The 22,025-nt window shown below is 44.7% G+C and overlaps 1 protein-coding gene across 2 annotated transcripts in view; it reads left to right on the top strand.

Annotated features, from left to right (window-relative positions):
• Positions 1-22,025, top strand: part of TMEM266 (transmembrane protein 266) — a 79,451-nt gene that overhangs the window by 665 nt on the left and 56,761 nt on the right. The window contains exon 1 of one of the 2 annotated variants that reach the window (XM_090148680.1): positions 100-258. The exons of the other annotated variant lie outside the window; for it this stretch is intronic. The gene's annotated coding sequence lies outside the window, so the exon portion shown is untranslated. Of the gene's footprint in view, positions 1-99; positions 259-22,025 lie in introns of those variants that run through there. 2 annotated transcript variants of the gene reach the window in all.

The following is a 22,025-nucleotide window of genomic DNA, read 5'->3' as shown; positions in this document are numbered from 1 at the left end:
CCATTGGTTCGGCGGCGCCCACGTGACGCGGGGCGAGCACACGCGCGCGCGCCCCCTTTAAACCGCCTCCTCCTCCTCCCCCTCTTCGCGCCGCGCGCCGTTTCCAAGGCGACCCGGGAGGAAGGGCGGCTGAGCGCGCGCGCGGCGTTCCCCTCCGCTCTCCCCTCGCGGTGCCGCTCACGCGCGAGGCGCGCGCCGAGCCCCCGCCGGAGCGGAGCTACGCGGTGCGGGGGGCAGCAGCAGCAGCAGCAGCAGCAGGTACGTGCCGTGCTGTGCCGTGCCGTGCCGTGCCGTGCTCCGACGCGGCCGTGCGCGACGCTGGGCGCAGCGGGGCCGCCGCCGCCGCCGTGGGTCCTGAGGGGCGGGCCGGCTCTGTGCGGAGGGGCCGCGCGGGCGGACGGCGCGCCAGGAGCATCTCCGCGGCGGGGAAAGTTTGGAGGCGGCGCCGCCCCACGCCAACTTCCCGCGGCGGGATGAGCGGCGCCGTCCCGGGGCGGGCGGCCGGGCCGCCGCGTTCCGTTGTGCCGCTCGGGCCGCGCGGGGCCCCGGACGGCTGAAGGCGCTCCGCTGTTCGCGCAGCGGCGCCGTCGTGCGGGGCAGGGCGAGCTCCGCGCTGCGCTGTGACACGTTCTCGGCTCCGTAGGCCGCTTCTGCTGTGAGAGTTGCGGGGAGCCCTGCTACAGCGCGGCACGGAAAGGTTGTGTGCGAACGGCGAGTGCGTGGGCTTCGAGTTTGCCGTGCGCCGGGTTCAGGACGAGGGCTCGTTAGGGGTCCCCTGTGGGGTTTCTCGGTTGGTGCTTGCAGCAGGCTGACCGACGAGTTGTGTCTGAAACCACCGTAACAGCCGTAAGCGATCGCTTACAGAAGGAGCGGCAGGGGCAGCAGCTCGGCGCGCGCACAGCTGCCTGCACTACAGGTAATCAGCAGAGCTGCGGGCAGCCTCGCGGCCCCGGTGTGGGAACCTGCTGTGCTGCGGGCTCTGCTCAGCAGCCGCTGCCTGGTGGTGTGGTGCCCGCAGGCTGGGATCTGCCCAGAGCGAGGTGAGTGACCCGCGCATCTTTGGTGTGTTATAAAGCCTTACTGCCTCAGCCGGGCTCCTGTGGGGTGCTGATGGCCAGCGGTTCTCTGGTGGCTCCTGCAGGCGGGATGTTTGTAAGCGGGCTGGTGGTGGTCAGGAGCACCACAGGTGTTGGGCTGCACGTGGCTGTGCAACGAGGCTTTGTGGTTAACGCTGTGCAGCTGTTGCCTCGTGGGGGAAACGACTGTGACTTGATCCTGTGAATGAGGTCTGTGCTGTGAGGAGAGAAAGCAAGGAGTGCCTCTCACTCGTGGAGGGTGCTGGATGAGAAGCATATGCGTGCTGCTCCCAACGTGCTGTGCTTCCCAAGCGCTGCTCAGGGAATGCTGTCAGCAAAGAGGCACTGCAAGCGGGGAGCCCGTGTTCCTGAAGCAATGTGTGTGCACGCTAGTTCCTGTGTGCTTTGGAACAAAGCAGGGTTCCTGCAGCCCTGTCCTGATCTGGGTGTGAAGTCGCTGTCCCCTGTTGTGCGTAAGGTGTGTTCTTTCTTGGAAGGCTGGGAAGAGGTTTGAGTTAAGGGAAAAGTTGGGTGCTGTCAGCGTGCTGTGAGCACGCTGTGCACAAGAGCAGGCAATGAGAATGGCTCACAGGGGAGAGCACTGTCAGTTCTGAGTGCAGACTGGGGACAGTGGGTGAGAGGAAGACCTTGATTCCAACTGTGCCATGAGAAGGTCAGTAAGAAATCAAGACATGAGCTATGTAAGCTTGCAGTGCAAGTGCCAACAAAAGCTGCTGCTCAGCTGAAGTGCTTCCAGACCATGGCTGACTGCAAATGCAGAACACAGCGCACAGTGTAACTGTTGTCCCCATCGCTGTGTTCTCAAAGGTCAGTCGGGTGTGAGTTCTGAAGGTTCTCTGTGGCAGGCACGAGCAGCTTTTTGCCTTGTCTCTGGTTGCTCCAGGTGCTGCTGTGCACTGCCCTAGGTTGGGTCCAGCAGGGGCTCCACAGCCGGGCTGGCCAGCAGCCTGCTGACAGCTCCATCTCCGGCAGGCTGCACGCTGCAGCTGCTGACTCTGCAGCAGTATTGCATCACAGGTTGCTGCTTCTATTGCTCTGTGCTGGAAGTGAGATTTCAAGCATGGTCAGGAATGTGGTTTCACTGTAATTAATGTGATTTCCTCCAGACTGGGAGAAAATGGATTGCCCTATGAGACCCTGGTAAGACTGAAGTTTACCTCTAATTTATTATCAGTATTCATTTAGATTATTGTGTTACCTGTCAATAGAACAGTAATGAACTAAATCATGTTACCTAGTATAACACCAATCTGCGTGCACTCTCTATACATGCAACAAATGATGTGTTCTGTCTGTATAGTACTCAACTCATCTGCTGGACACTGTGTTCCTTAACGGACAATACTTCATCCTTATGAACACTGCAGAACCACTGTTGCTGTAAGAGAGTGAGCTGGAGTCCTTTTTGCCTCGTATTACTGTCAAAGTGGCAACGCAGTGCTATTTGCAGAGCCTTTGTTGCTGGCTCATGCATGGAGAACGAAGTTGTGGCCTCCCTCCCTTCTGTCCCTGCAGGTCCTATCTGGATTTTGCACACTTAGATTGGTGACAGTAATCCTGGTAGGTGTAATAACGTGAGGAGTGAGCCTGTGCTCTGTAGGGTTGGAAAACAGAGCGGGTTTCATTGTTGTGTAGTGGGGTGGACATCATCATGCTTGGTGAACTTCCAGCTTCAAGTGGAGTACAATAAACCTCAGTTCATCACCATATGGAATAACTTGTCCTGTGACTTTGTTTGGCTCCAGAGGCTCCCAGTGGTGAGCTTAAAGCCTTTTTTTCCCCCAGCAAAGTCTTCAGTGGGGGCTAAGGCAGAGTGGGACAGTGGGAGGTTTCCTTTAGTCCACCTATTGCCTGCAGGTGGGATTTGGCAAGGCAAGCCCTGTGTGTTAGGGTTTAATTACATATGGGTGATTCTGTCCGAGTCACTGGTGCTGTGTGAGTGATGGAAGGCAGGCTCTTGTGAACCCAAAGCAAGAAGGGAGTTTGAATGGTACTTATCTAAGCAGGATAACATGCATTAGCTTAGTTTTTTATTCAAAACTGTATTTTAAGCATGAATTAAAACTACACTTCAAAACATTCAGGTACTTGGATTGCTAAACCTAAGGCCTGTCTGTCAGCAAATGTCTGGCTGAGGGTTGCAGAAGCTTAGTTCTGCCTGTGTGAGCCATTCTGTGCACTGAATGAGCCAATGATTTGCAGGAAAATTAGTATGCAAACGTAACTGTTAACCTCCATTTGCATTAATCATCTTTTTAAGTCATATGCTGTTCTAAATATGATGCTTCCTAATTTTCCAGAGTTGAACTCTAAACCAAAATAACTGCTTTGCAAATTAGTTTCTGACATGGAACCTCTTCGTATTGTTTGTGTTCTTAAAAGGATATTGTACAGATGTTAAGGTGAACCACAAGTGGGATTCAAGTCCTCAGCATTGACTGTAACTCATGCAGTTGCCTCCTTGGGTAAGGCGGTGCTATTTTGTGGGTGAGGTTGGTGCTCTGTCCAACCTGTTTCCCCATCCCTCTGCTGCTTTGTGTGTCTGCTTCAGCAGCCCTGCAATGTTTCATGGCCCCTTTTGCTCCTGCTCTGCCCAAAGCATGGGGTTTCCATGGGTTCCATGTCCAGTGGGTACTTTGAGGGGCTGCCAAATAATTAAGAAAAGCAAGCAGCCATAGGAAAACAGTTCAGTTTTGCTTGAATGGATTGCCATGAGACAGCGTCTGTGCTGTTCAGGGAACTTCAAAGGCTGCCTGCAAACCAGGGAAGTGTCAGAGCTTGTCAAAAAGCTGCGGCTCTCGTGCTTACAGTGACTTAACAGTGTTATGTGACTGTTAGTAAAGTGTACCTACCACCTTTTGCCACTAAGATGATGAGAATTTATATAGCAAAATAGCAAAACTCAGATTTTATTAAAGTGAGTGTGACTTGCGCTGCTGACTTGTTTTAGTACTTCTGTACACCCCTATCAGATTTCTCATAGAAAATGCATCACCGTGGAGGTGGTGATATGAATTTCAAACAGGCTGCCTGATTGTGAACTGCAGGGCTCCTGTGTGTGTAAATGAGTGTTACCAAACAGCCTGGATGTGAGCGTGAGGTGTGTGATGTCTCAGCAGTGCACAGCCCGTGGCTTCTGGTGTGTAAGAGCTGCCTGGGTTTTACAGCTCGTGTCTAATAAATTGTCACTTTTTATCAGGAATGATAAAATTAGCTTTGAAACCAGCGTTTGAAGAGGAAAGTGAGATATGGGGCACAGTTTGTTTGCTAACTCATACAAAGGTCTTAAAGGCAACTTGGAAGATTTTCCTTGCATGTATTTATTACTTTATTTTTCTCTTACCAGCCGCCACTTCTAGCAATATGAGCGCTCTGTTTTCTTTGATTTTTAAGAAGTCAATCCTGAGCAGGGAGCAGTAATGTAATTCAATAGACGTTGTTAGCTTTGGAGGCTGTTATTTTTGGGACCAGTTCAAAGGGCAGGTACTCCTCGGAGACACGATGTGGCTGGCTGGTTTCCTTTGACTGAGGAGCAATGCAGCACTTAAGTAGCATCCAAGGTTTGCTTAAAAGCTTTTGACACATTATCTCTGGGCAAAAAGAAATGTGGAGGAGGCTGTGGAGTGGGCACAGCTGAACCTCTTGGCAGTGCATTGGGAAAAGCCTCTGCTTCTCTGGGGTTGACCCTACATACAGTGCTGGCTTTGTTCCCTTCCCTATCGCTTAGGGCCATGTGAGGCAGGTTCTTTTCCCCGTGCTTGTGTGAGGGCTCTTGGTAGGAACACAGCACTGCTGCATACAGTGCAGGCACATTACCTGCTTAGCAAGGGCTGTGCTGGAGCTGATGCTGTCTGCAGCTGCCCCACTCATTGTCCTCACTTCTTGCAGTTCTGATCCCACGATGCAAATAATAGAAGAATGTGCTTTCGGGAGGAAAAAGTGTGTGCGTGAATTAATGGGTATGCTATAGAGGTATTTGTTTCCACACTCTCCTTTCTTTTTTTTTTTTTTCTGTCTCGTATTTGCTTCTTCTTGACCTTTTGGCAAGGGGGAGCATATGGTGATGTGCTGTCCATCTGGTTGCTGCTTACTGTGAACTCACGATGCAGGCAAACTTGGCCCCATCTTCATTTCATAGGGAGGTAAAGCTGCTAATAGAGTGACAGCTGAAGTGTTTATTCTGAACTGCAAGAGGGAACTGAGTGAGAAGTGGATACAAAGGGCATTCTGTGAACACGTTCAGTCTTGTGTCTTCAATACTCGTGCTACTCTTGTATTTAAAGCAAAGGAGAGTGGAACTTTGTTGTGCCCTGGGCTGTTCAAGTACAGATAAGACAAGTTCTTTCCCAAGGGATTTACAAGCAAAATAAATTTTCATGAGGGCCGTGTGAATGATGATAGATACGTTTGGAAAAAAACCCACAGAAACCCCACTTTGTTATGTAGGTAATGCTATACACGTGCCACTAAGAATTCTGCTGATGCTTCTCCAATGTAGCACGAGCTTGTAGCAGTCTTTCAAAACACATAACTGAATTCTTCAGTAGTTACTTTTCTTTTTAAATGATCAGGTGCAACGCTGGTAAGAATCTATGTTGATTTGGGAGTTTGGGTACATTCAGTCTGTCCCATTTGTGGCCTATGTTAAGGAGTGATGCTGTAAGGTAAGGAGAAGCTGTCTCACCTCTGTCAGTGTGTGCCTATGTACCTTTCTTTTACCACCCAAGTCCAATAACTGACACCAAAGCCATAATAACCAAACTTTCTTCTTATCTAAAGGAATGCTGCTGAGAAATCAGCTAGGCTGTATTCATACCATAAGTGATTATTGAATGCCATTTATTTTATAAACACAATAGTTCACCTTTCATTGTCTGTGTCTTTGCTCTGTAGTGATTTTTTTTTTTTCCACACCATCACATGGAAAACCCTGCTTGTTTGCTAACTGGAAGAGGTGATTATAAAAGCAGAAAGTAGGTGGGAGGGTCAGATGCTGTAATTTACCTGAAACAACCTCGCTTGCTGTTTAGATCAGGGATCCTCATTTCTGGTAGTTCCATGCGTATTTATTATGTAGGACGGCACTGCAGTGACCCTGCTGTGATGTGAAACTGCTTGCAGGCTGCTAAGAATAGTTTGGGTTTCGGTGGGGGATTGTTACTAGAGTTCAAGTTCACAACATTCTTGCATTCTTTAAGGTTTTTATTCTGCCTTGAACAGAAGTTCAGACAAGCTTTTAATACGGCATTGGTGATTTTGGCTTTTGTTTTGTGTTTTTTTTTTTTCCCTGCAAGTGTCAGCTTTTAAAGCTGGAGGTTGTTCTTTGAAAAAGCTTCTGCCCCATACTGTGAGATGCTGAAGATCTCTGCTCTGTGTCGTTCTTTCACTTCAAAAATGGGAAGAAATAAAGAAAAGGACGTAACCCAGTGATTTGCTTCTGATGTCCAAAACAGAACTTCAGAGGCCAGGTAGTTTGTGATAGTGGTTGGGCTGTTTAAATGCTTCAGGCTGTAAAGTGAAGTCTTCTCCATTGTATTGCTTCAATATTCAGGTTAAATCCATGATGGATGTAATGGTGACGTGCTCACGTTTGTGAACATTTCCAACAAACTTGGCTCCCTGCTGCTGGTTTCAAAGGTGAATTTATTCCAAACTGCTGCTTTTAGTCTCGTGCCCAGATTCAGGTATTGCCAGAAAGCAGAGGAATCTTGATGTGTGAGTGAAAGCATTGGAAATTCTGGGGAGGCCTGGAGTGCTGGGCTGAGGGCTGCCCCTAAAGCACCCTAAAGCAGGAGGGATAGGAACTCAAGGACTCTTACAGTCCCTTGGATATTAAGAGGCTGTAAGGAGGCAGGAGGCAGTGGGGGAGATGCACTCTCAAGTTTTAATTCTTGTGCACGTGTGATTTCCACTGTGGTTAAATATTCTTCAGCAACTTGTACTCTTCTGAAGTTTGGGAGCTGTGGAAGGAATTTCCCTCCTCCATCCTTTGGAGGCTGTGTGCTGAATAGGATCGAGGTGTCTGCTGTAAGCTTACCTGTGTGTTGTTTTGAAGGAGCTTCAAGCTGTCTAAAATGATTGCATTCAAAGTTGCTGGTAACCTGCCAATCTGTGAATATGAAAGAGCTGGATGCAACGAAGGGGCAAACAAAGCTAAGGGGTTAGTCAGCTGCTTTGCAGGCTTGGGAATGGGGACTGTTCTCACTGAGGAGGTGAGCAGCATCAGCTGGTGTCTGGTTGATATTTCCTGGATCGTTTTTACTCATCTGCTGAGAAATGATCCACGTCATCATCTGAAAAAGATTGCTGAGGAGCTGTTTGATAGATGGCCTTTATGAAGAGGTTTCCCAGAGTGAAGGTGTGAAATGAGCTTTGTTCTGAATTGCACCTTGCAATGAGGATAAAGGCGTGTTGGACAAATGGACTGCGAAGTATAGGCTTGTAACACTCATTCTGTTGAGAGTGGGAGGACTTTGTGCTCTAGTGCCTCTAAGTTTTTGCAGGCTTTAAAAACCACCTTGCAGTGTGTTTGCTTGTTACGTGTTAGCTGTGTGCTCCAGGAGCTTTCCCTCCAGGTAATGTCTGGTGTAATGAAATCCTTATCTTGATTATGATGCTGTTGTAATGCAATACAGATTGCTTTATGATAGAACCAGAGTTCAAAATGTTGAATTACATAATGGAGAACTTGGTTCTGGAGAAAAACAGGTAGTGGGGTGGTATTTTCCTTCCCAAGGACACCGGCTTTGTTTAAATGGTTTGATAGAGTGCTTAGCAAGCTGAGATAGGCTGCTTCACTGGGTCTGTAAAGCAGCTCCAGCAGCACGCATTTGGAGGAGAATAATGTGATGCATCAGAAACCTTTAATTACATGTTGTAGTCAGCTCTGTCTAGGTCAAAAGATGTTATATTATCAATAATGTATTATAAACATTTCGTAGTAACTTGGATATGCGTTGAATAATTGGTCTTTGTTAAGCAGACACTGGCAATGTTTGCATTCAGAGCCTTTTTTGAAATAAACAGCATATTTAGTATCATCTGATATCTAGTTGATGGAACAACTGAATAGATCAGAGTTGAGTAGAAGCTTATACAATGCAAAATATGGACTGTTTTACTATGTCTGTCACACTTTCTTCTCTCTGAATGGTACTAGCAGTACTGAAAGCATTTCTTGGTTTATTAAATTTAATTTTGTATGTGTTTGCTTGCAGCAGTGCTTAGGACCATAGAGCCTTTTTAAACATACTGTATTAAAGTAACAACCACCGCCCACCCTGAAGATTAAAACTGCTTAGAAGCTTACCAAGCTGCTTGAGGGGAGAAAGGGAGGAAAACAGTGAAGGAAAGCAAGCTTCTGATTAAGGCACGTGAATGGGAGTTTGGGGGACAAATGGTCTTTCTGTCACACATTACCTTATTTTCCTTACCTGTAGAAGAGTTAGATTTCTACCTTACAAATAATTTATTTTTTTTTTTAATTCTTTGATTTTAAAGCTAACTAGGAAGTTTACTGCAATGCCAATAGCTGATAGTTTTTGCATTGTGTCATGTTGTGATCTAAAGTAAGATTGTGAGTTCATCTGTGGGTTCCTGACTGAGTGTGCTTATCTGCTCAACAACATCCCCATATGCTTCAGTGGCCTTTCCCAGAAGGGCTGGGAAACAAGTGGTGGTGGACAGACCTTTTTTCTGAATTTTATCCTGCCGAAAAGTCGAGCATCTCTACCCCACCTCCCCAAGCTGTTGCTTAAAGGAAAAGCAACAAAGTGACATAATTATTGCCTAAAAAGATAACAGAAGTGATCAAGCCTGGTCAAAGTGGTGTGATTTTTATGGTATGAGGTCCAGTGTACTCAGTTAATCAGCTGCATGTTCTCAGTCTCACTGTGCAGCCAGCAAAAGATCAGTCCGCCTTGCAGTAGAGAAGTTGTATTTTCAGTATGAACGATTTCTCTGTTTGAGCTGTGCTCAGCACTTCTTGCCTTCCCTAAGGAGATGGCAGTGATTGTAGCATTTGTCATACATAAAGGAATCTGTCTTTCTGTGTGTAGCTGCCAGAACTTATGTGAAAAATGGGGACAAAGGAGGCAGCGTCCACACTCGATGACCCTTCAGCCAGCAACCCTGGTGGTAAACCAAGGAAATCTTCCTGAATTCATACCTGCACCCCATCCTCAACAACAGCAATAGAGGAGTTGAACAGATTTGGCAGCATGTCTCCAAATGAATCCACTTGCAAAATCTTGTCTGAAATGCAGATCTAGTGGTCTGCATGTGAAGCTCTTGACCTGTACTGTGAAAACCTGAACCTCTTTGTTGAAACAGCTTCACGTTCTCTCCAAATACTAAGGTAAAATGCTGTTGCTTGCATTAAAAATGGTTGTTTGAAAACATTATGGAATGGACAAGAGTTCGAATTGTTGGTGTTAAGGGAAAATCCTGAAGCATACTGGTGTTAGTAAGAGCAGAGTTGGTCTGGATTATTTAGAACTGAAGATGAGCACATGCTACATTCTGTCCTCAGCCAAGGGCAAATGTTGTCCTTCTCAGGGGAAAGAAATGGAGCAGACTGAAGTAGCAGAGCGAAGGAAAACACTGGAAATTTGAACTTGGCTTTAGCTCTCTGTGCTTCGTAACTTGTAGAGGTGATGACAGATCAGTGATTCTTCTGAGTTGACAAAAATTCACTGCTTTCTGAGAAATGCTGCAAAAGGGCCTCTGAGTCTTCCCTGGGGGTGCTTATGGATTTGTGCTCATATGGTAAGTGCACATCTTTGGTAAAAAGGGAGAAGGAAAGAACTTTCTTGTCGAGATCAAAATAAGTGATATATGGAAGCATTACTTTTAGAGCAACCTACTATTTATTTCCATGGAAACTACAACAGCTACAAACTGCATAATAACACTGTTTTATAGTGCAAATTCTCAACTACAAAACATTTTTCAACACGGTCACCACCACGAGCTGTGCATTTTTGGCAGCACTGGACAAGAGCCTGCACACAGCGCTTGTAAACAAGCGCACCAATTGAGGTTACCCGCAGTTACCACTCCTGAAATGCACCACCCACCACCTCACTGGGCTCACGTCCTCTGTTTGGTTTCCAGAAATGCTCCCAAGTGTTGCTGAATGTCAGCGGGTGCCGTTTTTCCCTGATGGAGGAATTCAGTTCCACGCCTTTGCTCCATCTGTACTTCCATGGCAGACGCCGTTCTGACAGAGTGCCCCTCTGCTGCCGTCTGTCTCATGGCAGCAAAATGTAATGATGTTGTTGGGAAGGTTCAATCTCTACTGCCACAGCACCAGCATCCTCTGACATTGACTAGAACAGGAGGTATTACTTGTGCAGCAGCCATTCTCTCACCCCTAACTGTCCATAACTAGCGTGTGTGCCCCCTGCATAAGGGAGATGACAGCCTTGATTCCAAGTTTGGTGCTAGTGCTGTGTGTTTATTTTAGTGCACGGAGAAATACACGTTTAAACCAGTTCTTGTATTTTCCCCAAGGTATGGTTTTGCATGTTTGTCATCATTTATAACTGAAGTGTTGGAAGAAAGCTTTCAGACGTGAATATATAATAAATTAAGGTCTAGTAACAGTTTGCCTTTGCAGTCCATTTGCCTAGAAAATCCTGCAGGGTGTTTTCTTTATATAAGCAAGTAAGACCTCTTGCTCTTCTTCAGTTTTACACAAGTTTTAATGCTATCTACTGAAAAAAAAAAAAAAATGCATAAGCCAGGTTAGGGACATCATTTGCTATCTGAAGTTGTTGTTGCTATCTAGAGTCCTGGTGCTGTGGTTGTGTATTTGGAGCTTTTGTTAAGGTCATTTCGCTGCAGCGGTGCGGGTTGATTTGTGCTTGATATCAAGTTGTCTTTGAAACAACTTCATCTCACCAATTAGTTGCGACAATTTTATGCTAACTGTAACAAAAGGAAATATTTAAGGGGGAATATTTTCAATTGCAAGCATGCTTCTCACCTTTTGAGCGCGCGCTGCAATAGCAGAAGGAACAGAAGTCAGCATACTGCGACTGGTCTACTCCATCAGTTTTCCACAGAGAGCAGTTTGAGAACATCTGGGCTGCAAAGCACACCTCGTGAACTTCCATTGATTGGTTCCTTGGGCTGCCAGCCATCAGGTGTATTTTTAGATACTTACAGCAAATCTTATCGCCTGCTAAAGAATGCCAAGTCTGTAGTTCTAGTCAGCTGCTGTTTTTCTGTAGGGAAATTACTGGGGGGCGGGGAGGGATCCTGGTTTACGTGGTTACTTTGCTGCAGTGCTGCAGGCTGCCATTGTGCAGCAATACCTGAGTTAGCCTTCAACTCGCCAGCTGGTGACGGGTATCAAAGTCCGGCTGTGGCAGTGCCAGCTCAGCGTGACCTGCTCTAGTTTCTCTCTAATCCTGAGAGGAAAACTGTTGGCCTGGACACAGTAAGATGGTTCTTTTCCTTCAGTAAAACCATCTCTAAAAGCAGAGGGGGCGGGGAGAAGCACATAAGGCATTTTGTTCCCATTCTTAATGGCTTAGGCTTTATCGTTCCATTTTACAAGAACAAAGGGATGCATGGTAATTTAATGTAAAGTGAATAGGCTGGCTCCTTATCTGGGTAAAAGCTTGATGCGTACTACAGTTGGATATCACTATAGTAGAGGTACTTCTTTGGGCTTTTGGAATGTGCACATCCTTTTTGGACGGAGGAATAGTTTTGCTCTACGCGTGCTGTCTGCCATCTGCAGCTATATGTGAGTTAGTGGTAAAAGTGCTTCCCAAGAGTGCAGCTGCCTCAGCAGGTGTAAGCTCCTCATCTTAGTCCTATAGGAGTCAGAAGTGCTCTGCTCCCAGATGAGGGTGCACGGTGTTTCTGGCTGTTTGTACTGGCAGATGTGTCTTCCAGCCCTTTGGGTGCTGCCTATCACCTCTCTCTGAAGCTCTTTATATTTAGGGTTGGCCACCTGTCTGTTCTGTGCTTGATTGGAATTCCTGTATTACCACAGCTGTTAAAGGTGGGTAGTGTGCATTAAAAAAAATGACTTGTTAACAGAATATTTTTCAAAAGAGCGTTTACCATTTTTGACTTGAGACAAATCTTCCCCTCCTGAAGCATACAATATTTCTCATGTTGTCGGTTCTTCAGCTTTTCTAAAAGCTCCCATCTTCAGCATCACCAACCATCTCAGGCCCTGTAACCCAAGCTGTGTTTGTAAGCCCTTGAGTATGTATGTCTTCAAAACTGATCTTATTACTGCAAGCATTGTCTCCAATTAGATTAAAATCCTTTGGAGTAGGGCTTATGTCACTTGGGGGGGAAAAAAAAACACCTTGTGAAGTACCTAACATGTTTCTAAGTAGCATAGGAATAATAAAAATATGGGCTAATTTTTCTTGCCCTGGCAGACTGTTCACTTCTAGGATACTAAAGTGGAAGTTCTGATCCTCATCTTTGGTATGTCTGCCTCCCTCATCCTGCAGCGGGTGCCTCAGGCAGCTCTCACTGATGGCAGATGCTTGGTATCATCTGAAAACTGTCCTGTGTTGTTTGTTTTTTTTTTTTTCCTAATGTTGTAAACCCTGAACAGGTCGTGAACTGTCAGCTGTTAACAATAGTGTATTGAGTGAGAGCCATAATGCAAGGAAGTTAGTTTTATTCATTTTACAATGTTGTTATTAGAGGCATGAAGAGTAAAACAAGCACAAGATGCTGCGTCTTTAAGCTCCTGGCTGGTCTTCGCAGCAAGCAGTTTCATTTCTAGTGCTTGTTGTACAGGGTCAAGTGCAGTAAATCTGTGACCTGAGGCCAGTGTAATCTTAATTCCTTGCAGATACGCTTGTTTTGTTGAAGCTGTATTGATTTTTGCAGTACTTCATACTGCTAATTCACATAAGAATTGAAAACAAAATTACATACATAAAATCTCCAAAAATCAAAGTACTAAACAACCCCCACTACTAATACTGGGGGCTTTGCTGTCTATTGGGAAGTGGCATCTTCCACCGATTAAGTACCAGAGCAAAAGTCAGAACAATGAATTCTAATCTCTTTGGCACCAATTTGCTATGTGCTGTTGGGTGTGGAACTGAGTTGGGGAGTATGCTTTCATTACAGATTCCTTGGATTGTGTGCAAATTGCTGTTGTGCCTGTGTCTGGAGACTGGCAACTTATTTAGCAAGTAGTGATTGCCTGAGAGGTTATGAAGTACTGATGTTAAAATAGTTTTGAAGAATACCTCCTAGAAGTGTTGATGATTCTCTCCTGGTGAAGTTGTTTTTCTAATTTTTTCTTTTAATTATAATAAAGCTTAGTTGATGAATCTTAACAAAAGTCTGTTAGCAGCTGTAACAGACATTGTTCATTCCCAAGCAGAAGGCTAATGTCTTAGATTTAAGAGCAAGGATAGGTTTTATTTCACTTAACATTCGTTCAGTGTTTGAGAGTTTGTGTTGCAGTGTGCATCCCTTGCATAACCACTGCTTGAAAGCATCCTTTTATCTGATCAGTGTATTACACAGAACCTCTTTATTGGATATGGGTCATGAGACTTGAAGTACTAAATCAGATGGTGCTAAAATAGAGCCATAGAGGGTGGCAGGAGGGCTGCCACGTTGAGTCACAGAGTTGTGGCCAAAGCTCTTCTGGCTGTGCAGTGCTGCAAGAAGCAGGCTGCCCTTGACTTGCTCTAGTGGATGTTTGGGAACCACAGCCTAGAGTGATGAAGGGGGAAGAGAATTTTCCCGTGGATCAGTATGGTTGGGTTGTGGCCTGTTTTCTTGTATTCAGTTTTAATGAAAATAGTGAGCAAATGAGCCTTTTCAAGTACATCTGCTTTGCTTATTCCCTGAACTGAGTGCCAGGGTAGCAATCTGTTGCACAGACTTGCCAGTTATACCACATTGTCTCCAGCAGATTGCCATGTGTGAGGTAAGTGTTCACCCAAATTTATTATATCACCTCAAGTAAGTGTTTGTTACTACTGCTGAATACACAGGAAAAAGCAGCTATAACTATGCTTTGGTTCAGAGTGAGTGGCAATAAATGAGAATAACTTTTCTCAGTCAGCACGTTTCCAGAACTTTTTTTTATTCATTGGGAGTGACTTAAAGATATTTAGAGTGGCCTAGGAATTAGCATATATGATTTACAGTTGAAAACATGTGCAGTCTTTACATGCTTTTCTGCATGTGATGTTAGCATCCTGAGCTCAGTTAAAAGTCAGGGGGAAAGTTGCAGGTTTGGCTGCTAAACCTGGAATTGCTGGCCAATGAATATGTGCATTGTGAGGGCTGTTTACTCCAGATCATAGTCTGGCAGGGTTGAGTGTCCTTGCAGCTCAGGCTGAATCCCTCTCCATCTGTTTGTGGCAGGAACCTGGCTTACTGTATGTAGTAAGTGCATGCCATTACCTGCTGAGGGACCCAGGGTTATACAGTTGAATGCATTAACTGTATATTAAAATAATTGTTCCTTATGGTATACTTTATAAGGTGGTCCTTTGTTTGGGTTCAGTGTGGTCAGCAAAGCTTTTTCCTGACCACGAGCAGGACGACTGGTGTGACCATGTGCACTGTGTGAAAGTGCTTTCTTTTGAAGTACCAGGCAGGACATGAAATTAAGACTGCAATCAGCAGTCTGATCCAACACAGTGAACTTCATCCTCAAGGCATCATTGCAATGAAATGCTACAGCTATTTGTTGCCTGAAGCCAAATTACAAAGCCTAGCTTTGTGTGTGGGAGAAGAGCAAAGGATTTCACACAAGTGGACTGGCTGTTATATGGTTGCTTTTAAGATACACAGTGAAGCCATATTGTCATATATTTATAATGTTTTGTCTGGAAGGATGCTTATAACACCAGAAATGGCAGAGTCTAGATATTCCTCAGACATATTTGTAGTATAGTTGATTCTAGATGCTGATTATAGTTTGTCTGATAGCATGACCACGTTTAGAATCATAGAATGGCCTGGGTTGAAAAGGACCACGATGCTCATCGAGTTCCAACCCCCTGCTATGTGCAGGGTTGCCAACCAGCAGCCCAGGCTGCCCTGAGCCACATCCAGCCTGGCCTTGAACCCCTCCAGGGATGGGGCATCCACAGCCTCCTTGTAGTACTCATCTGCTGTCTACTTCACTGGGGCTATCCATGTCTCTGGATAGTGACTCTTCTCTGTAGTTGTGGGGAGTCAGAAAAAAAAGAAGTGGAAATGAAAGCCAAGAGTTTGGTTTGCTTGTATCTGTACAGGCATCTGCTCAAACATCTTTGAGGCTGAATGGGTGCTCGGTTTGCTTCTACTGGTAATATATCTGTCTTTCTGGGCCTTGGCTAGGTTAGTGCCAAACCCAAGCATGTGAAATTCTGAAATGGGGTTGTGGCACACGAATATAAGCCTGACTGTTTCCTGGGTTTGTGATTCTTAATATTTTAATATTTAAGGGAGATATAACTTTTATTTTTTTCCTTTTGGGAACCATGATTTGTGGCACAAAATACTTCGAGTATTGGGGATGAGTGGGTGAGGAAGGAGATGCAGAGGTGTGCCAGAGTGCCTTTGTCGTGGAGTTTGTCCAAGTTAGCTTCTACCCATGTGCTGACTGAGCCCAGAGCTGTTTAGTTCCTCAGGCTGGAAAACAAACAGGTGTTTTCAGTCCAGTGGAGCTGTTGATTCTAGGCTCATTCCCATCAACATGTGCAGTGGCACGTGTAAAGCTCAGTATTAGCTCTTGCTAACCATGAGCCCAGAAGCAGTGTCAACACTGCATTGGGCCTGAGCTGCTTACATTGTGCTGGACTGTAAGGAGACCATCTCACTAGAACCCTGGTCTGAGTGGTGTAGCTTTGTATGCGTGGCTGTGTCCTCACCCATTTCTCAGATGGAAGTATCTCCAGCAGTGGGACACGTAAATAGAGCAGGAGGTGTTGAGGTGTGCAGTGAAATAGTGTAAACTGGCAGCCTCGTGCCTAATGCTCATGTCTGAGATACCAAGCTTTTTTGTGTGGTTTTCCTTCTTATTAAGCAGGCCCAAACCTTCAAATGCTAGATGAATTTATATGTGAGTGGTCTCTTCTTCCATGTCTGGGCTTGAGAGCCCTATGGTATGTTGGTATGGTTTTGGTTTTTTTTTCTTTCTGCTTAAGCCACCCAGGGAAGCTATAAGGAACAACAGAAAAGAATTTATTACAGCTAGATGGGGACAGTGTGTAGCTTGGAGAAAGAGCAATCCTGGAGAGTTAATGCAGAGTAAGAGGCCAAATGAGTACTCTCTTTACTAAATGAATGTGTGCCTGATGTTAGGGAGCAGCTTTCTGTGTGAGTAGCCCTAGTAGTTACACGGTTATTCCAGGACTTTGAGATGCTTCATTAATTGTTATTTGCTGTGAGCTGTTAAAACTGAACTAGCAGATGGCTGCTTGTCTGGAGCAGAGCCTTTCCATCCTGGTGTCTTCAGATTTAGGTACACTGTGGCTTGCTCAAGCAGTTGCCGGGCTTTGTGCTTTTTCTGAGAGGCACTGGTAATTTATCTGAACCACTGAACAGAACCACTTCAGCAGTACCACGTGTAGCCCATAGCTATGCAGATGAGAATGAGGACCTGTAGGAGCTGTCAGGGCAGCATGGACATGTGTGGAAAGAATGTTGGGGCTGGAATGCTGACATGTCACAGACCTCTATGTGGTTTCCTCCTGCTCTCTCCAGTTCCTTGGAGAAGAAGTGGTAGAGGAAAGGAGTGCATGTGCTTTGCCATCCCAAACAGAGCACCACCTCCTGTTTGTCTGGAAGTAGCATGTGCTGTGCATCTATGAGTGCCTTGGAAGGGGCTGGGCTGGTCTATCCTGGCAGTTTGTATTTGTTCAGTCTTCTCTACAGGATTTTAATGAGTTCTGAAGTCCAAGTTTGCAGTACTGAAAGCTCAAGATTCAATCAGCTCTCATAATGTTTTGTGGGGAAGACTATGGTTATGCAAAAGATCTTTTTTCTCTTTTTTTTTTTATGGCCTGTCTAAACTTTTCTAGGAAATATGAACTACGCTTACAAATAGCGAGGCGATTTTTAGTTACAGGATTACATGCTTCCTACTCCACCCCCAGCATTCTGCTTAATTTCAGCATACAGGGTGATCCCATAAGGGGGTAGAATTATGGCTGCATGAGCAAGTTCAAATCTGCCATTTCCTGATTTCTGAATGTCTGATTTTTTTTCCAACTCTAAATACCTTTACTGTGATGGAGGGTTTTTTTCCTTCATTTTTTTTAATGATGTATATAAAAGTTTGACTGTAGATCATCGACGAAGATTCAAAATTCAGTGTCCCTTTTTCCTGTGGAATGAAAAGTTCTGCCTTTTGTACTTGTCTCTTCTGGGTGCTGTATAGGAATGTTAAAGCTATGACTGGCATTGGGAACCTGCGATGTTAAAACATGTATCTAATGTACTCGATTTATAGAGGAAGTTAATTTACGTTGTTTTGTAACATTCTGCATTTGTAATCTTCTGATAAATCTCATTCAGTTATTTTTGGAAAATAAAGGAAGTATTATGGATCTACCTATTAAAGCCATGTAAACAAATACTTTCTGAAAATGCTGGCTGGCTGAAAGAGGATTTGGGGGAGGGTCTGTTTAATCAATCTCTTGTATCTTCTATCTCAGTGAACCTCTTCAATTTTGTTCAACCTGAAGTGAAGCAAGGGGGTGTTGCTACCTTTCCTGAATTTGCATTTCCCCTTCAGAAAGAAGAGCGAGTTGCTGGATTTCTGAAGGAAACAATTTGGACATTGTATGACCAGCCATCATCTTTCTTCTTTCCCTCTCCCTAAATCTGTGAAGCATTTTCAGGTTGGGTGCTTGCTCCAGTTTAATATCACCAATGACGAGGGCTTGGCACATTATTTTAGGTGTAAGTCTTTCTGATATAAGCTGACTTCAGTATTTCTCTACCATGCCATTTGTTCCCACGGCTGTGGCCATGTGTGCTGCCCTAACCCCCTGGTGCTGACACAACTGTTTTTGGAGCTGTGCTTTTCCCTGCATTGGAGAAGCACTTTTTTTTTTTTTTAAAGGGAAATCTATTGTTATTACATGCCTTACAATCTTACTGATTGTAAACTTACATAGTAATGTGTGTAAATGGTTCATTTAGTGTGTGACTAGGGGAGCTTACAGCATCATGATAATATTCCATGGAGAACATGAGCAAATGCAACAAGTAAGTGAACACCATGGTCTTGACTTTAACTTAATTGAAAAGGGTCCAGTACAAGTTAGAAGGGACTTTGGTGCAAAAAGCTTAAATTAGATGTTTTCTTTCTTCTTTCTGGTCAATGTTTTTTTGTTTGTTTCAGGCTTTTAAATTAACTTATTTATTGCCACACTGTGACACAAATTGTGGGGGACTGTTGAAACCAGTGCTAGAAATCATAATTTTTATGCAGATGTAGAGTCCAGATTTCTTTTGAAGTTCCCCTTGGGTGGTGTTCTTGTTGCTTTTCTTAAAGGTTTGGAAAATATATATATATTCTCTAAGGCCCCATCTGCAGTATTGCATCCAGGCCTGGGGCTCCCAGTACAGGAAGGATGTTGATCTCTTGGACCAGGTCCAGAGGAGGGCCACTAAGATGATCAGAGGGCTGGAGCACCTCTGCTGTGAGGAAAGGTTGAGGGAACTGGGATTTGTTTAGCTTGCAGAGGAGAAGGCTCTGGAGAGAACTCATTGTGGCCTTCCAGTGCTTGAAGGGAGCGTATAAGCAGGAGGGGGAACGGCTGTTTGTGAGGGTGGATAGTGATAGGACGAGGGGGAATGGTTTTAAACTGAAACCGGGGAGGTTTAGGTTGGATATTAGGAGGAAGTTTTTCACTCAGAGGGTGGTGAGGCACTGGAACAGGTTGCCCAAGGAGGCTGTGGATGCCCCATCCCTGCAGGCATTCAAGGCCAGGCTGGATGTGGCTCTGGGCAGCCTGGGCTGCTGGTTGGCGATCTGCACACAGCAGGGGGTTTGAAACCAGATGAATATTGTGCTCCTTTCCAACCCAGGCCATTCTCTTTTTCTGTGATACATGCACAGAGCATATGCCACTGTGCATTTGCTCTGATTTTATGTAAACTCAAATTGCTTTCTACTTTGCATTGTTTCAGCTGAACTCTGTGTATTAACAAGCTACGCTACAGTGACTAGCAGTGAAAGGTTGATCTAAACATTAACACATTAACCATGAGAGGTTGTGCATTGGGTGCAGGCAGCATCATCAACCTTTGCTCAAGTGCTATAGAGCATAACGCTGCTTTTCAACCTGCGTGCTTCTGACAGTAATGCATGAAGAGTGGGAACAGCTGCATGCCTGTGCACCACAAATGAGAGGGAAAAAGAAATAATTAAGCAAAAGGTGTGTCACAGAAGTGTTGAGATCACTGGTGTGTGTAATATCTGTGCAAAGAACAGGAAGGCAGAAGGGCTGGGGAGGCAAGCAAAGCATTTTTAAGCATTTCAAAGGTCTTGCCTCAAAAAGAACTCAGCGAATTGTGCGCGGCTTCACTTACTGCAGGGGTGTGAAGAGCTGAGTCAGCTTTGCTGAGTTCTGAACTGTGTATCCACACATTTTTAGTTAGGCAATGAATCTACAAACTCAACTCTACGCAGAAAACCAGTTACAGAAATATGCTTCCCATCAGGTTGCATTGCCCTCTTGGCTCACCTGACTGCTATCCTGGTCGTTCAGCTCAGTGACTATTTCTGGGTTTTACAGCACTTCAAAACTTGCACAAGAAACCTTCTGGGGGCAATTCGTTCATTTCTGCTCTGTCTCCTCTTAAAATGAATTCTGTTTAGTTTGAGGAACTTTGCTCTTTCCACGGTCATCTCACCTTGAAAATACTTATGCCACGGAACAAATGGAACTGCTGAATTCTCACAAAATGGGCAATGCTCATAGCTATGTGGGAACTCAGCATGAACCATGTGCTGCCTTGGCCTCAGTTCCAAGAAGTTAAAATAAAAACGAAAAATATAAATGAGCAAAAAACAAAGAAAGAGCACAAAACCTACCCTGAAAGTGCCAACTAATCTCCTCCCATGAGATCAAGGTGTTTTTATCTACCAAGCCTTGAGTGGGCTAGGTACAGAAAGGGCAGCTTGGAAAAATTTCCACTCTTGGATGGCGGATGGGATACCCATAGGGTGCCTGCATAATGCTCACATCATTGCCCTTTGCCTGTACTGTGTCCTGTAGGAATGCAAGAGATTAAATATAGGGAAATGATTTCTCCTCTCTGTTCATTGTTGCCTTTAAACACTACTCAGTTGCACAGAAATTTCCTGTGGAACTTGGAGGTGCTGTATGTTCCTATAAACCAGCTTTAAGGAAGGTAGCAAATAGATGGGATGGAGCTGTTAGATGCTTGAGTGTGGCCTAGAAAGAAGCAGGAGTCCTTGTAGTCTGTTTACATTACATATACAACATGTTGAGTCTCTTTTGAAGGCTTCAGTTGTGCTGTCCTCCAGGTGTGCTCAGAAACCACTTTTTGATCCATTAAATCAAGTACTAAATTAGTAATTCTGGGTGCCAATGACTTATGCTTTCCTTCTGAGGAAAGCTCCATTGATTCCTTTGGAGACTTGACTCTCTCCCTTTGAGACTTGAAACCCTCCCAGGTTTCTTTCCACATTACTCATCTCACCTCTGTGAGTGCATTATGCCACGGTAGCAATCTGTTCAGTGAGGGCAGGTTGGACTCTGCTCCCAGCAGAGCCCTCAGAGCTATCAGAAGAGCTTGCTGCCCAGCCATGAATTGCTCTTTCACTCTTGGTAGTGAGTGAATGTTTCCCCGTAGAGCTGCCTGCTCCAGTAAGAGGCAGCAGATCTGGCTTATTGCTGTTGCCACTGCTATGGCTGAACAGAGAATCAAAGTTCTGGGTGAATATGAACGTGCTTCTAGCTTAAAAAAAGAAAAGTATAAGTCTTGGAGCAGCAAACGTTCCTTGTTCAAGTGTTTGCAGTATTGTTGGTCTCCCTTTTGGGGCTTCAGTTCCCTTAAAATCTTTAGATAATACTTTTAAAAATCTGGCTGTACATTTGTAGTGTTCTTGTTGGGTGGAGTATTAGCACTGAGCTGTCTCCCAAACAAACAGTGGCTTTTCAACTACATGAAGAAATTTCCCTTCCTACATCTCTCAGAGGCCAGTTTCTCTCAGCTGCATTCATTATCGCCATTTACCTCTTATTCTCCAGGCTTGCAGACATGATTACAGAAGGATTTTCAATTTCCATCTCAGTCTATAAGGGTAGGTGCAGAGCACCTTGTGCCTTTACCATTTTCCCAGCCCGTATGCTTACAACAAGAAGTTTAGCTAAAATACTTGAGTGAAAACATATGTGTTTTTGTGAAAAGCATAGTAAAATCTAAACCCCAAATGGGATGTTAGGGAGCTGACACTGCAAGGCAAGACTTCTAGTGACATTTCAGTTTTATTCTGCTGCTAAGTGGAATGGTTGCTATTATAAAACTATCTTAGGCATAAGATATTCTTACTGCATCCTTTCAGTATGTGATTTAAACAGACTTTTAATTTTAGGCATTTGCTTTAGTATCTTACTGTCTGGGGAATATAATCAATAAAAGACCAAGAATAGAAGGGAAGAGATTTGCATTGATATCAAACGAATATTGGATCAAGATTGTGCTATATCTGAGAAAGTATATCTAAAAAATAGTTGGTTTGTTACTCTGATGTTATAAGTATTTAAAGCTTACAGAAAAAATGGAGTATAGTTTTTTCTGAAAGATGTATGTTTTCTGTTTTAAAGTCAATTGTATTTCTTCTTGTATTATGAATATAATATGATTATGAATATAATATGAATATATTATGAATAATTCTTTTTGGCTAGCTTGTCTGTCTGAGGAAGCTGATCATAATCCAGATCC

This window comes from Phasianus colchicus, chromosome 12, assembly GCF_987193195.1.
Source record: "Phasianus colchicus chromosome 12, bPhaCol1.hap1.1, whole genome shotgun sequence".
Classification (NCBI taxonomy): Eukaryota; Metazoa; Chordata; class Aves; order Galliformes; family Phasianidae; genus Phasianus; species Phasianus colchicus.
This window is presented reverse-complemented; position numbering and strand designations above follow the sequence as displayed.